Source organism: Pleurodeles waltl, chromosome 4_1, assembly GCF_031143425.1.
Source record: "Pleurodeles waltl isolate 20211129_DDA chromosome 4_1, aPleWal1.hap1.20221129, whole genome shotgun sequence".
Taxonomy (NCBI): domain Eukaryota; kingdom Metazoa; phylum Chordata; class Amphibia; order Caudata; family Salamandridae; genus Pleurodeles; species Pleurodeles waltl.
The window spans coordinates 649,750,343-649,764,129 of record NC_090442.1 but is presented as its reverse complement, the minus strand read 5'-3'; the positions used below and the strand labels follow the sequence as shown (position 1 = coordinate 649,764,129).

The 13,787-nt window shown below is 43.2% G+C and overlaps 1 protein-coding gene across 3 annotated transcripts in view; it reads right to left on the bottom strand.

The window, feature by feature from the left end:
- Window positions 1-4,143, bottom strand: part of USP44 (ubiquitin specific peptidase 44) — a 181,501-nt gene extending 177,358 nt beyond the window's left edge. The window contains exon 1 of one of the 3 annotated variants that reach the window (XM_069229094.1): window positions 3,810-4,143. The gene's annotated coding sequence lies outside the window, so the exon portion shown is untranslated. The remainder of the gene's footprint in view (window positions 1-3,809) is intronic. The other 2 variants (XM_069229093.1, XM_069229092.1) reach the window with 2 other exon arrangements.
- Window positions 4,144-13,787: the final 9,644 nt, after the last annotated feature.

Genomic DNA, 13,787 nt, shown 5'->3' with positions numbered 1-13,787 from the left:
AGCGTGGAATAAAGTAGAAACGTGAAATAGAGTGGAGTGGTGCAGAGTAGATTACAGAGGTGGAGTGCTGCAGAGTGGAATATTCATGATGTGGTATGACACTGTCATTTCAGACAACAGATTTTTAATGGAAATGACCATAACATTTGCACAGACATACAGTTTCAAAGACAATACAGTGCATAGATGTGTGTGGAAACTGCATCACCGAGTGTAATGATTTGCTTCCATCATGTTAAGGTACTTGTTCCAACAAACTCCAGAAATAACTAAAAATATGCTTCATTTGTGTTCCTAAATCTGATATGTTCTGAAATACTTAGTTAATTTAAATCGTGTGTGCCAAAAAAAAAAAAAAAAAAAAAAAAAAAAAAAAAAAAAACACACCACTCCTTCCTACCTCCAGTATCCAGCAAAATTGCCACATAAATCCTCTAACTCTGAAATCAGAGAAAGAAAAGTAAACAAGGGCCCAACATTTGACCTCGGTCTTTGAATGCACAGCAAATGTGACAAATTTACTGGGTTGTTTACAGAAAGGGAGCACTTGGAAGGATACTGTAAATAAGGTTTGGCCAACAGAAAGAACAAACTCAAGCTGGACAGCCTAAAACAAATGAAGCCAGCAAATAAAAAAGCAAGAACATTTAAATTACAAGGCACAATGGCAAACAACAGACGGAGTGCATTCCTAGGTCAGCTTTTTGAATGTCCCCAAGATGTCTTTAGCAAACCAGAGAGCTGAGCTGTCTGGTAGGGTTCGACCTAAAAACGTTTTGTCCCTGCAAATCTTTTAATAAGAAATTATGGACTGAATAAATCTACAAATTAAAACTACCAAGTGACGCAAATTTGATTCGAATGTTGAAATGACACCACATCATTTTTGCCGCAACACATTCAAGAAATCCATGATTTAAACTCAATAGAACATTTACCAAAATGCAGAACTACCAATTTGCTTCACGTCCCAACAACACTTTTTGCGCCAATTAGATGTCAACTGTAGTTCGGAAAGTGACAGTCATCTCCATGAAAGTTAATGAAATATTTAGCAATTCCCAATCTTAAATTAACCGGTCCTATCAGCCGGTTGTTATGCAACAAAACACCACTAAAGAAATTGAATGAAGGTACCTACCTTCTTCAATCATGGTCAAACATGTATTAAATAAAATGTATACCTCTCGGTATAGGATAAGCTTGGGGAATGTCTTGCAGCTAGCTATTTGAAGGTAGAACCAGGAGACATGTCATCTTGTCCTGGCGTCTCCACCACACCACATTGTGTGAAGGTTGACAATTCATGTTTTTTCGAGAGACTCCGTTTTCTCGTCTGTCAAACAGTAATCCAAGAGAAACGAGCTAACTAATGGTATAAAACAATGCATTAAATCGCTCGTACACCGGGATAAATTAAATGATTGCTACATACAGACAGTCAAGAAACTGAAGAGGGACATTGTTAGAAGGGGGCAGAAACAAAAAATATGTATATATTTAAATTTTTTGAGGGACTGTCTAAGGAGGTATCTGTTCAGGTTGTAACCGTTTTGTAATTTGTGAAAAGCAAAATACGTTCCCAATGTTTTTTTTTCTTCCGGTAGGGCTCGGTGGAATTTTACAGCTTGAAGAAGCAGAAACGTTTAAGTAAAATATAGACCTCAGTGTCACCTGAAAACAGGTGCAGGGATGGAAGGTTCTGATCAGTACAATGCGCCCCCTCCCACCCCCCCCCCCCCAAAAAAAAAAAGAACACACACACACACACAAAATAAACAAATACTTTGACGGACAGCGCAAGAATTTGCAGCTAAATTTAGCGGCAGTGATATTTTGCCAAAACTGCTGTGGCAGAATAACCTGAGGCTTCTAGAGCCAATCCTGGCTAAACTATGTAAAATGCTGGTAATATGTTTGAGAAGATGCGTATGCTTTGATTTGTGTCGCGACAGTGTGAAAATGTCATTCTTCAAAATAAAACATCTATAGCAATGCACACTGCCAATTAAAATGAGACATAATTACTAAAAATCTGACACGTATTTTAGATTGAAACGTGTCCACAACGTATGTCATAAGGTGGAACAGCTATTTTTCACGAAAGTTAAGGAAAACAACACGCGGAATCGTGGGTATTTAAACCCTTTTAGCACCTTTGCTAACTTTGCCAAGCTATGACAAAGTTTACTCGAGCATTTCAGGCTTCAAACAAGAATAACGTGTTCGCCGAATGTATTATTAGAGAATATAAACAAATAGTAAAACTGTGATCTGCATTTACTAGCATACAACTATTAGAGCCATGTACGTGTATGTTATTATTACATGGCGTGAAATAATCTCGATAACGCCTGACTGCAAGGCCGAGCAGTTACAGCCTCTCTAACTGTTCAACTTTGAAAGCAAGTTTACTCTGCAGAAACATGTTACAGTGGGTCAACGCTCTGTAATGTTACTTAGAATGGTTCTTGCAGCCGATTTTACCGTACAATGCTAAATTCATTTTAACTTTGTAGGGGCGAAACGTAGTTCATAAAGTAGCCAACATACCGCAAATATTCGTAGGATAATTTACTGCATTGCTCTTCTAAAATGTTCTGTGTTCCACTGCGTTCTCCAATTAGAAATTCATCTCTAGACCCTCGCAAAATGGTAGATTATTTAAACCGGAGTGTGCACAATCTACGCAATCAACTTTTAACAAGTGCGCGTGTGAACCTCGAGGAGCAAGCACGAGAGTTCACGCAAAACGTGAGGGTCTATTGTCAACGCTAGGTGATCTCGTCCCTCTCCTCACAACTGGATGCACAACAACAACAACAACAAAAAAACACACACACAACATTAGTTGGGCACTCAGTTTTCAGGGCGATGTCAGTTCTGAAAGGTGCTTGCGGTCTCTGAGAAAGGCAATGACAACAAACTTGCTTCTATTTTTTTTCCAGAAATTGTTTTAAAGCGCATATGCCTAACTGTCTAGGAAATTAGCTCATTGTGCTGGAAGAGCTCAGGCTATTTGGCATAACGTACAATGTGTCAAAAAGACGTAATTTTGCATAATAATGTCTTTAATTGTTGCATTCAGTTTTTAACCTACATAAAATTAAGCAAACCGAGCTTGAACTGGGCGCCTCAACTACTGGTCAGCTAGATGCACAAAGTTGATCCAGCGCGCCAACATCCAGCACATTAAGTACCCACTTTCCAGTAAAACATTATCAATCGTAATCTGACACACATTCCTACAATGCCATCACCAGCATGCTACATCTCATTTGACTGTAACACACAAATATCCCCTACCCACCTCTCAAGTCATAAATCACTCATCAGTCCTTGTCAGATGGGTACATAACCGTCACCTAATTCCCAAAGCGGATTTACATTAGAACATATTTAGGAATCCATCCATCCATCCTTGCATACATGGAAGTGTGCACCCAGCGAATGAATCTTCTGGTTGAGATTACGACAACCCTCGAGGGAACCATATCGACGATTGGTAAACACGAAAGCAACCTCTAACGATTGGGCACACAACAGCACACCACTTTCTGTCTGGGAGCCGATGCTCCCTCCAGTTGCATGCTGCACACAAAATACCCACGTTTCATAAGGTTGTAGAAAAATCTACTTTGGAATTACCAGCACACACTTCATTTTCACGCACATATGTTCAGGCGCCTCGCCTCTTTGGTATACACTCTCACCGCGGACCATTATCTACACGAAACATTGGGAACGACTCGAACTTAAACATTGGTACATAGTACGACACGCATGGTTTAGGGGTTAAAACATCTCACCTGCTGTGCTTCTGCACTTTTACGCTACCCCCTGCCAAAAGTTGTTGACTTTCACGCTGCTGGCTCAACCTCGCATGCCTCAAGACCAAAGCGCTGGCTCAAGCTGCGCGCAGTACCACACTGAAACCAATTCCAAACAACGCAAAAGCCCACATTGTCCTGAACAGCCACATGGGAGCAGCAGAAATTGGGCCCACGCCACCGACAGGCGTTACAGACACACAAGGGAACGGAACACGAGGATGGAAAATATTCGCGCGCACCTCGGCCCCACCGAGAGCTAGCAGACCAAGCGGGAGTTCATGGAAATGGTAAAAGGACGTGCCCAATGTTTGACGTCACTTGACGTCACACCCACGGCCATCTTAACTCGCACTGTTTACTAATGGAAAAAGAAAAGGGACGCGCATGCGTAAAGATGACTCCGGGCTTCCGGTGTATTACGGAACGGGTTTTTAACCTGACGGCCAACAAATAACGAGATTATGACGTGAAAATTGCAGCTGCGAGTCTTGTCGATATAGGTAATTGCACAAGCCGCAGTCCAAAAGTTATTTTTTCCGAAGAAACCCCTTAACAATAGATTATGTACGTTTTCCAAGATTAAATATGAATTGATGTACTTAAAATAAGGTAAAACACTGTTCGCTGTTCATCCAAGCGTTTACAAGTTAAACCTATTGAGGTTAGGCAGGCAATCCTTTACTATTTGAATTTCAGTTTGTCAAACGATAAAAGTCATGAAATGACAGCTAGGTGCCGCGTGGTCGTGTAGTCTGTCTTCTGTGTCCTTATACTTTTTATAAGAGGGCAATTTACAAATAAATGGACGTTTTCAAAGTACGTCTAAAGGACAGGGGGATCATTCGGGGCTTTTTTTTCACTTGCTCTATCACCTCCAAAGAATAAAAATAACATTAGGATTGGAAATGCGGATTTAATATTGCTAAATTGATCGATCCAAAACTTCCTTTAAGATAAATGAAACATAAAGCCTAAAATGTTTGTACATCATAGTGGTATTATAAAATGTAAAAACAATAAAGACACATGTCTCGAAAGCGTTTACGTCGTGGATTACTCTGGAGTGCTAGTAGGCGGTTACCAAAAGAGACTTTTTAAAATGGCGGCCTCAAAAGCTTTTTGCGGTGACCAGACTTCTCGTCTTTCCCATTTAATCTAATCTCGAAATAGCTATCGCTTTGTTTTCTTTTGGATCAACATTGTATTTATGGGCCAGCTGGATAACTAAGCCGATATTGGTGAACGAAGCTGCTTTCTTTAAAACGTAAACATAGAAGATACAACTCTATACCAAAAATGAACATTTCCTAGGATTCAATTCTGAAAGCTTTTACTTTTACCGTGGATTTGAAGGCGAAGATTATGCCATCTTTTCTTTTATTTCCCAATTTAGCAGGTAAGTTTACACACCAGTCAAACACGCATTAGCAACAACAGTTAGATAATAGCCTCGTGTCTTTGACATGGTAAACCTGCCTGTATACTGCCTTGCCCCAAATAGCAGTGAGTCCTTATGAAGGCGCTGCATACCATGTGCATACGCTAGTGGAAAGGTCGAAGAAGTATACGCCCTGCCCTACAAAAATCCTCCAAGACATTCACATAATATAAATAGAAGCCGCGCCCTTTCCTTCACACTTGGTGCTCTCTTGCTAGACATTTCACTCTCTCTGCTATTGTGAGAAAGGCTGCTGAGTGCTAGTATTTTAGGAATCCTTGTCAAAATGATATTATCCTGTTTTGCTGATCCCACTTCCATTGCAACAAAGCCATTTTGTGTGTACAGGCGAATACACCCGACTCGGACGGGAAATTCATGATTGACATAGCTGCCAAGGTTTCAGATTGCTTATGTGGGACATTTTCGACATTCAACGACTATGAGTGACACTTTATTGCGAGCAAAATCAAGCACTGAAGATGAGGGAAACGTATATATATCGGAAATTACAACAATTCGAGCAACAAGAAACTCGTAGATCTAAGAACTGCTGCAAACTTCAGAAATGGAAGGGTACTGTGGGACCCAACTGCACCAAACAGGATGTGAGAGGCCCCAGCACGGATGATTTCAGCTACCTCCTAATAAATTATCATAATTACTCAGTCACAGCAGTCAGCTGACTACTCAGAGCACTGCACAGCCCGCCTCAGCACCAAGCAAGCCTCTGGACAGTGAGAGGCTGAGGCATACAGCGTCCATTTTAGGACATCCTCATTACTCACTCCTCATCCCTGCTTCTCATTCATCACCCCTACTTCTCATCCATCATACATCATCCCTACTTCTCATCCATCATCCCTGCTTCTCTTCCATCACCCTGCCTTCTCATTCATCATACATGATCCCTACTTCTCATCCATCATCCCTACTTGTAATCCATTATCCAGATCATACATCATCCCTATTTCTCATATATCATCCCTACTTCTCTTCCATTATCGCTACTTCTCATCCCTGCGTCTCATCCCTGCTTCTCATCCATCATCCCTACTTCTCATCTATCATACATCATCCCTACATCTCCTCCACCATCCTTGCTTCTCATCCATCATCTATCATCCCTACTTCTCATCCATCATCCCTGCTTCTCTTCCATCATCCCTACTTCTCATCCATCATCCCTACTTCTCATCCGTCATCCCTGCTTCTCATCCATCATCCCTGCTTCTCATCCATCATACAACATCCCTTCTCATCCATCATCCCTGCTTTTCTTCCATCATCCCTACTTCTCATCCCTCATTCCTGCTTCTCATCCCTACTTCTCTTCCATCATCCATACGTCTGTTCCATCATTCCTACTTCTCATCCCTGATTCTCATCTCTACTTCTCATCCATCATTCCTACTTCTCATGCCTCAGCCATCATCCCTACTCCTCATCCATCATCCCTACTTCTCATTCCTCATCCCTCAGTCATATCAACACATTTTCAGTTTTGTGAAACACACCTTCACACAGACTGGCTGGCAACAGCCAGAGTTATGAGAGAGGCCTGCATCCTATTTCACTGAAAAACAGCCTTCTCATTGCATGTGCTAGGTGAAGACGGAGGAGAGAAAATGCAACTGTGGGTTTATTTCCAGTGAATTCAAGATTGTATAACATTTCATTTTATTTAACTAAGTGGTTTTCTGTTTACACAGGCCTCTGCAGAAAGCGCCGCTGATTTCGGAAATACAAGGAGTCCATAGCTTGGGCCATAAATCAGCTCTTGGAGAAAGGGTTATAAAGTTAATCACAGTTCATTGAAATTTAGCAATACATGTAATTAATATGTTTTAATAAAACACATATTGGCCCTCATTATCCGCCAATGCCATCCCGCAATTAGACCACCTGTGCGGCCAGAATCTCGCCGGCCCTATTATGGTTTCCCCGCTGGGCAGGTGGGCTGAAACAGAGTTTCTGCCCGCCGGCCCAGCAGGGAACAGGACCTTAACATTGGAGCCAGCAGCAATGTGGCGGTGCAGCGGGTGCAGTACCACCTGTTGCGCATTCCACTGCTCGTAATTCGGGCTGTAGAATGAGCGATGGGGCTGTGCAGGGGCTCTCTGAGTCCCCCATTCCGCCAGCCTTTCCATGACGGTGTTTACCGCCATGAACAGGCTGGCGGATGGGGACTCGTAATCCCCAGGGCAGTGCTGGTTTGGTGGATAACAACCGCCGGGACCACCAGGCTGCAGGCTGGCGGTTTGACCGTGGCGGCACGGTCATAATGTTGCAGCTGGACCGTCACTTTGGCAGCGGTCCGACCACAACCGTGACCCTGGCGGTCTAGTGACTGCCAAGGTCATAATGACCGCCCATAGTGTGTAAACTTATGAATTTCACATTAATAACACTTCATTAATATTGATAATAAATTTTATTTAAATGAAAATGCATTTCATTCGATGTGACAGAGAAGTACATTTCTCTCATTTTTGCATGCATTTTGAATCCATTAATCATCAAAAATTCAATATCGTTTCAATATGTACGGTTAGTCTAGAGTCTAAATTACATTATAACATCAAATTCATTTTCCTAACATGTAGTTTAATTCAAATGCCACCTAAGTCAAACTCTACAATGCAAACAAATGCACATTTAAATTGCGCATCAGTGCAGCTTGTACAATTTGACCTTTGGTATTTTGATTAACATAAGACATAAACTGTCACATTTTAATGACTTTTGCAACACAAGGGAGTCTACTAAAATTTAGACTACATCACTTTTGTGCCATGTACCCCAGCATTTGAGCATGACACTGGTTGCAACCCCAGTTGCTGTCATTTCAAAGCCACCTTTCGCATCAATAAAACACTCTGTGCCAGCAAGCCAGCCATTTATGCAGGACATTGAACCATATCAAAGTGAAGAGTTACCCCTCACACAGCCTCTTGCAGCCGGTCATGATCCTGATGATCAGAAGGGAGAGGCTTCCTGTCCACTATCCAACGGTCTTACTCAGTCCCCCAAAATAAGCGATGCTGGCCACCATCTACACAATTAAGACACCAGCAGTGTAAAACGAGTAGCATGGGGTCAGAGAATACCATGACAGTGAGCAGAAAGATGTCAGTCCTTCTAACAGACAAAACCAGAAATATTTCTTGGCGACGTTGCACTCCAGCCTTCCAACTCTCCTACAAGAAGCAAGTGGATTTTTCCAAATACTGTGAATGTCCTTTCATGTAACCAGGAGTGCTGAAGCACAGATCACAAAATCCTCTTCAACATGACACTGACCTGACCGCCACAATAGTTCAGTGTGTCCCTTCCCATTTTTTATTACCAACAACAACATGAGAGGTGGGGCAGGGCTTGGAATGTTCTTCTACTGTTGAACTGACAGGGTTAAGGGCACCAGGCCACCCAAAACTACATGATTCACTTAGAAGCCTCACTAGCTGTCACCAGTGCATACATAACAGTTTAGCACACACTCAGGTGACACACACAGGTGTTAAAAAATGTCAGTATGTTATTACCAGAGAGAGTAACACACTATCTGCCACATGAAGTGAGGTGAGCTCAGCACATCTAGGGAATGCCACCCCCATCATAGGTATCCTGGGACAGACACAGGTGTATGCAGATGACACTGTGGAAGTTGCCCCCTAAATACACAGGGTAATTGACACTGCAACATCACCAGTACACTCAGAGCTGTAGCTTAGGGCACAGGACACTGATATCACACAACATATACACACCCACAAACAAATGTGGACGGTGGCACTGTAAGATCACCTCAGACTGTACAATCTCACTCATCCCCATTTGCCTAGCATGAATCTGAAACATTCTGGAGGTACAGTTGCATAGGAGGGGAATGAGGGACGAGAGGATGTACGTACAGTTGCAGACACGTGTAGATGTTATTAATCTCACTGTCGGTCCACACGTGCCTTCCAAAGGATAGAAAACAAGATCTTATCTGAAAGCGTCTGGCAGTAAGCACAACAGAAGCAGTAAAGAACAAGAAAGATTTATATTTGTTTTCGTACAAAACACTGAATCAAGACCATAATTCCCAAACACTGCCTCACCTCCATTAAACCACAGAGAAAAGGTACAGAGTGTCTGCTGTTGAAATAACAACTAATGAATTCAGTGTGAAGTAGCAGGATAAAACCCAGTGCTTAATTTGTGCTCATTGTTTCCGATGCGCAGCACCAGCACTTATTTTTGAGGGCCGGCACTTATTTGTCTGCCTCAAGCATTTACTGCGAGCAAAAGACACATATGGGAAAGACAGAGGAAGAAAAAAACGAAAAAGTGTCACAATGTGAGAAAGCAGAAAGCTGTAGGAGTGAGCTGAAGGGGAAGGGAGTGGCTGCAAATGGATTGAAGAGGCCAGAGATGGCTCCAGGATTACGCTGCCTCAGTATTCCGTGTTCGCACATTTAATTGCACCAGCCGCAGGTTTCACAGGAGAGCTTTGAGCACCGTCACCTTTTTATTTACAAATTAAGCACTGATAAAACCACAAGTGTTTCATAAGCCTGAAAGGTACCTCCAGGCCTCCATTGCCATGTTTGCCCTATTAGTTTTCAAGCTTCTTTTCAGAAATGACATTAATCGTGCAGCACACCAAACATGATTCTTGAACATAGGTTTGTTGTACATCACTAGTTACCAATGCCTGAAGAGCGTTAAGTAACGGTCTATAAAACCACATTATAGTATAATTATTGTTAATAAATATAATAGACAACTCAAAAAGACCCTTATGGAATAGGTCGTATTTAATATATCCAATGTTCCCGTATACCACTTCTACTATTAAGAAGGAAAGATGGTTTGATAAGAGATGCACAGCTGTTAATAGAAATCTGAAAATGGCCAAACCAAGGGATAGGGTAAAAATGCAGTATTAAGATCAAAATACAAGCAAACTATTATAGCCGGCAAAAACAGTTGCAGGAAGAATCTTAGTCTAAATTGGTGCAGGCTGCTGATACCAATGATTCCTTTGTATTCTGAAGACAATAAAGGCCCCCTTTTTTATGAGACAAAGTATTCCTTTAAATAAATCCTGAGATATTCTCACACAACTAGATAGATCATTCCCCTCCGATTTTAGTCCCCTTGAATGAGGGTATTACTTTATCTGATAATGACCTGTTTGTAGGAAAGTACCATCTTGCCTGGCATGTTACCCCCATTTTTACTTGTATGCCAGTTTGTTTTTGCCTGTCTCACTGGGATCATGCTAGCCAGGACCCCAGTGCTCATAGTTTGTGACCTGAATGTGTGTCCCTGTGTAGTGACTAACTGTCACTGAGGCTCTGCTAATCAGAACCTCAGTGCTTATGCTCTCTCTGCCTTTAAAATTGTCACTATAGGCTAGTGACCATTTTCACCAATTCTAATTGGCACACTCGAACACCCTTATAATTCCTTAGTATATGGTACCTAGGTACCTAGGGTATTGGGGTTCCAGGAGATCCCTATGGGCTGCAGCATTTCTTTTGCCACCCATAGGGAGCTCAGACAATTCTTACACAGGACTGCCACTGCAGCCTGAGTGAAATAACGTCCACGTTATTTCACAGCCATTTTATTCTGCACTTAAGTAACTCATAAGTCGCCTATATGTCTAACCCTCACTTGGTGGAGGTTAGGTGCAAAATTACTAAGTGTGAGGGCACCCTGGCACTAGCCAAGGTGCCCCCACATAGTTGAGGTCAATTTCCCCAGACTTTGTGAGTGTGGGGACACCATTACACGCGTGCACTACATATAGGTCAATACCTATATGTAGCTTCACAATGGTAACTCAGAATATGGCCATGTAACATGTCTAAGATCATGGAATTGTCCCCCCCCCATGCCAAATCTGGTATTGGGGTGCCAATCCCATGCATCCCCGGGGCTCCAGCATGTACCCCAGGTACTGCCAAACCAGCTCTCTGGGGTTTTCACTGCAGCTACCACTGCTGCCAACCCACAGACAGGCTTCTACCCTCCTGGGGTCTGGGCAGCCCATGCCAGGAAGGTAGAACAAAGAATTTCCTCTGAGAGAGGGTGTTATACCCTCTCCCTTTGGAAATAGGTGTTAAGGGCCTGAGAGGAGTAGCCTCTCCTGGCCTCTGGAAATGCTTTGAAGGGCACAGATGGTGCCCTCCTTGCATAAACCAGTCTACCCCAGCCCTGCTCTGGTGCGAAACTGGTGACCACTCCCCTGTCCATCACCATCCCACGGGTGGTGCCAAGAGCTCCTCCAGTGTGTCCCACACCTCTGCCATCTTGAATCCAGAGGTGTGAGGGCACAATGGAGGCCTCTGAGTGGCCAATGCCAGCAGGTGACGTCAGAGACCCCTCCTGATAGGGGCTTACCTGACTAGGTGGCCAATCCTCCTCTGAGAGCTATTTAGGGTCTCTCCTGTGGGATTTTCCTCAGATAACGAATGCAAGAGCTCACCAGAGTTCCTCTGCATCTCCCTCTTCGACTTCTGCCAAGGATCGACCGCTGACTGCTCCAGGATGCCTGCAAAACTGCAACAAAGTAGCAAGAAGACTACCAGCGACATTGTAGCGCCTAATCCTGCTGGCTTTCTCGACTGTTTCCTTGTGGTGCATGCTATGGGGGCTGTCTGCCTTCACCCTGCACTGGAAGCCAATAAGAGATCTTCCGTGGGTCGATGGAATCTTCCCCCTGCTAACGCAGGCACCAAACGTCTGCTTCACCGGTCCTTTGGGTCCCCTTTCATTGTGACAAGCATGGTCCCTGGAACACAGGTGCTGGATCCAAGTGACCCCGACAGTCCAGTGGTCCATCTGTCCAAATTTGGTGGAGGTAAGTCCTTGCCTCCCCTCGCCATACAGTAATCTTGTGTACTGCGTGAGCTGCAGCTGCTAGGGCTTCTGTGCATCCTTCATGCACAGCACAGCCCAGGTCCCCAGCACTCCGTCCTGCATTGCTCAACTCGCTGAGTTGACCCCCAGCTTCGTGAGACCCTCCTTTGTAGTGTTGAGAGGACCTCCGTGCTCAGTTTTCTTGAACCTGTGTTCAAGTACTTCTGCGGGTGCTACCTTCTTGTGCATGGGCTCTCTGTGTTGCTGAGCGCCCCCTCTGTCTCCTCTTCCAAGTGGTGACCTCCTGGTCCTTCCTGGTCCCGGGCAGCACCCATTTTCTTCAACTGCGACCTTTGCAGCTAGCAAGGCTTGTTTGCGGTCTTTCTCCAAAGAAACAACTCTGCATCCTCCAGCATTCCGTGGGACATCTTCTGTGCAAAGGAGAAGTTCCTGGCATCTTCCGTTGTTGCAGAATCTTCAGCTTCTTCCACCTGGAGGCAGCCATTTTGCACCTTCATCCGGGGTTTAGTGGGCTCCTGCCCCCCCGGACACTTTCGTGACTCTTGGACTTGGTCCCCTTCCTTTACAGGTCCTCAGGTCCAGAAAGCCGTCTTCAGTGCTTTGCAGTCAGTTGTGGTCTTTGCAGAATCTCCTATCACGACTTTAGTGTGTTTCTGGGGAAGTAAGATCTCTTTACTCCTACTTTTCAGGGTCTTGGGGTGGGGTATCTTGGACACCCTTAGTGTTTTCTTACACTCTCAGCAACCCTCTACACACTAGACTAGGCCTGGGGTCCCTAAGTGGTTCGCATTCCACTTTCTTAGTATATGGTTTGTGTTGCCCCTAGGCCTATTGCATCCTATTGTATTCTGCAGTATTTGCACTACTTTTCTAACTGTTTACTTACCTGATTTTGGTTTGTGTGTATATTTTGTGTATTGTACTTACCTCCTAATGGAGTATATCGTCTGAGATATTTTTGCCACATTGTCACTAAAATAAAGTACCTTTATTTTTAGTAACTCTGAGTATTGTGATTCTTATGATATAGTGCTATATGATATGAGTGGTATAGTAGGAGCTTTGCATGTCTCCTAGTTCAGCGTAAGCTGCTCTGCTGTAGCTACCTCTATCAGCCTAAGCTGCTAGAACACTACTAATCTACTAATAAGGGATAATTGGACCCGGCACAAGGCGTAAGTACCATCAGGTACCCACTATAAGCCAGGCCAGCCTCCTACACTGTTATACTGGGAGACTAATTTTGTTTTAACAGTTAAGGAAGTTACTTTAGCACTAGTAGGAAAATATATGAAGACGAAAGGTGGTACTCTGCATCTTCGTTTCATGCATTTTTGTATCTTAGTAAACTGGATGAATTATCGGTGTACTATGTTGAAGTAAGTTATCTGTTGCAATGAATTCAATTCACAAAATAATTAACTTATTTGGAGAATATGAATTTTGAATCATTTGATGTTGAAAATTGCCTGTTGTTTCTGGTAAATTTGTATAACCCATTGGCGGTTCATGAATTTGAATTCTTCCGATGTTGGATTTATAATGCATTTTTGATAATTGCTTTTAACTATTTGTTTTGCTGCTGTTCTTTTATAGTTTCTTATTTGTAAACTGAATAAAGATTAAATGAATTGACT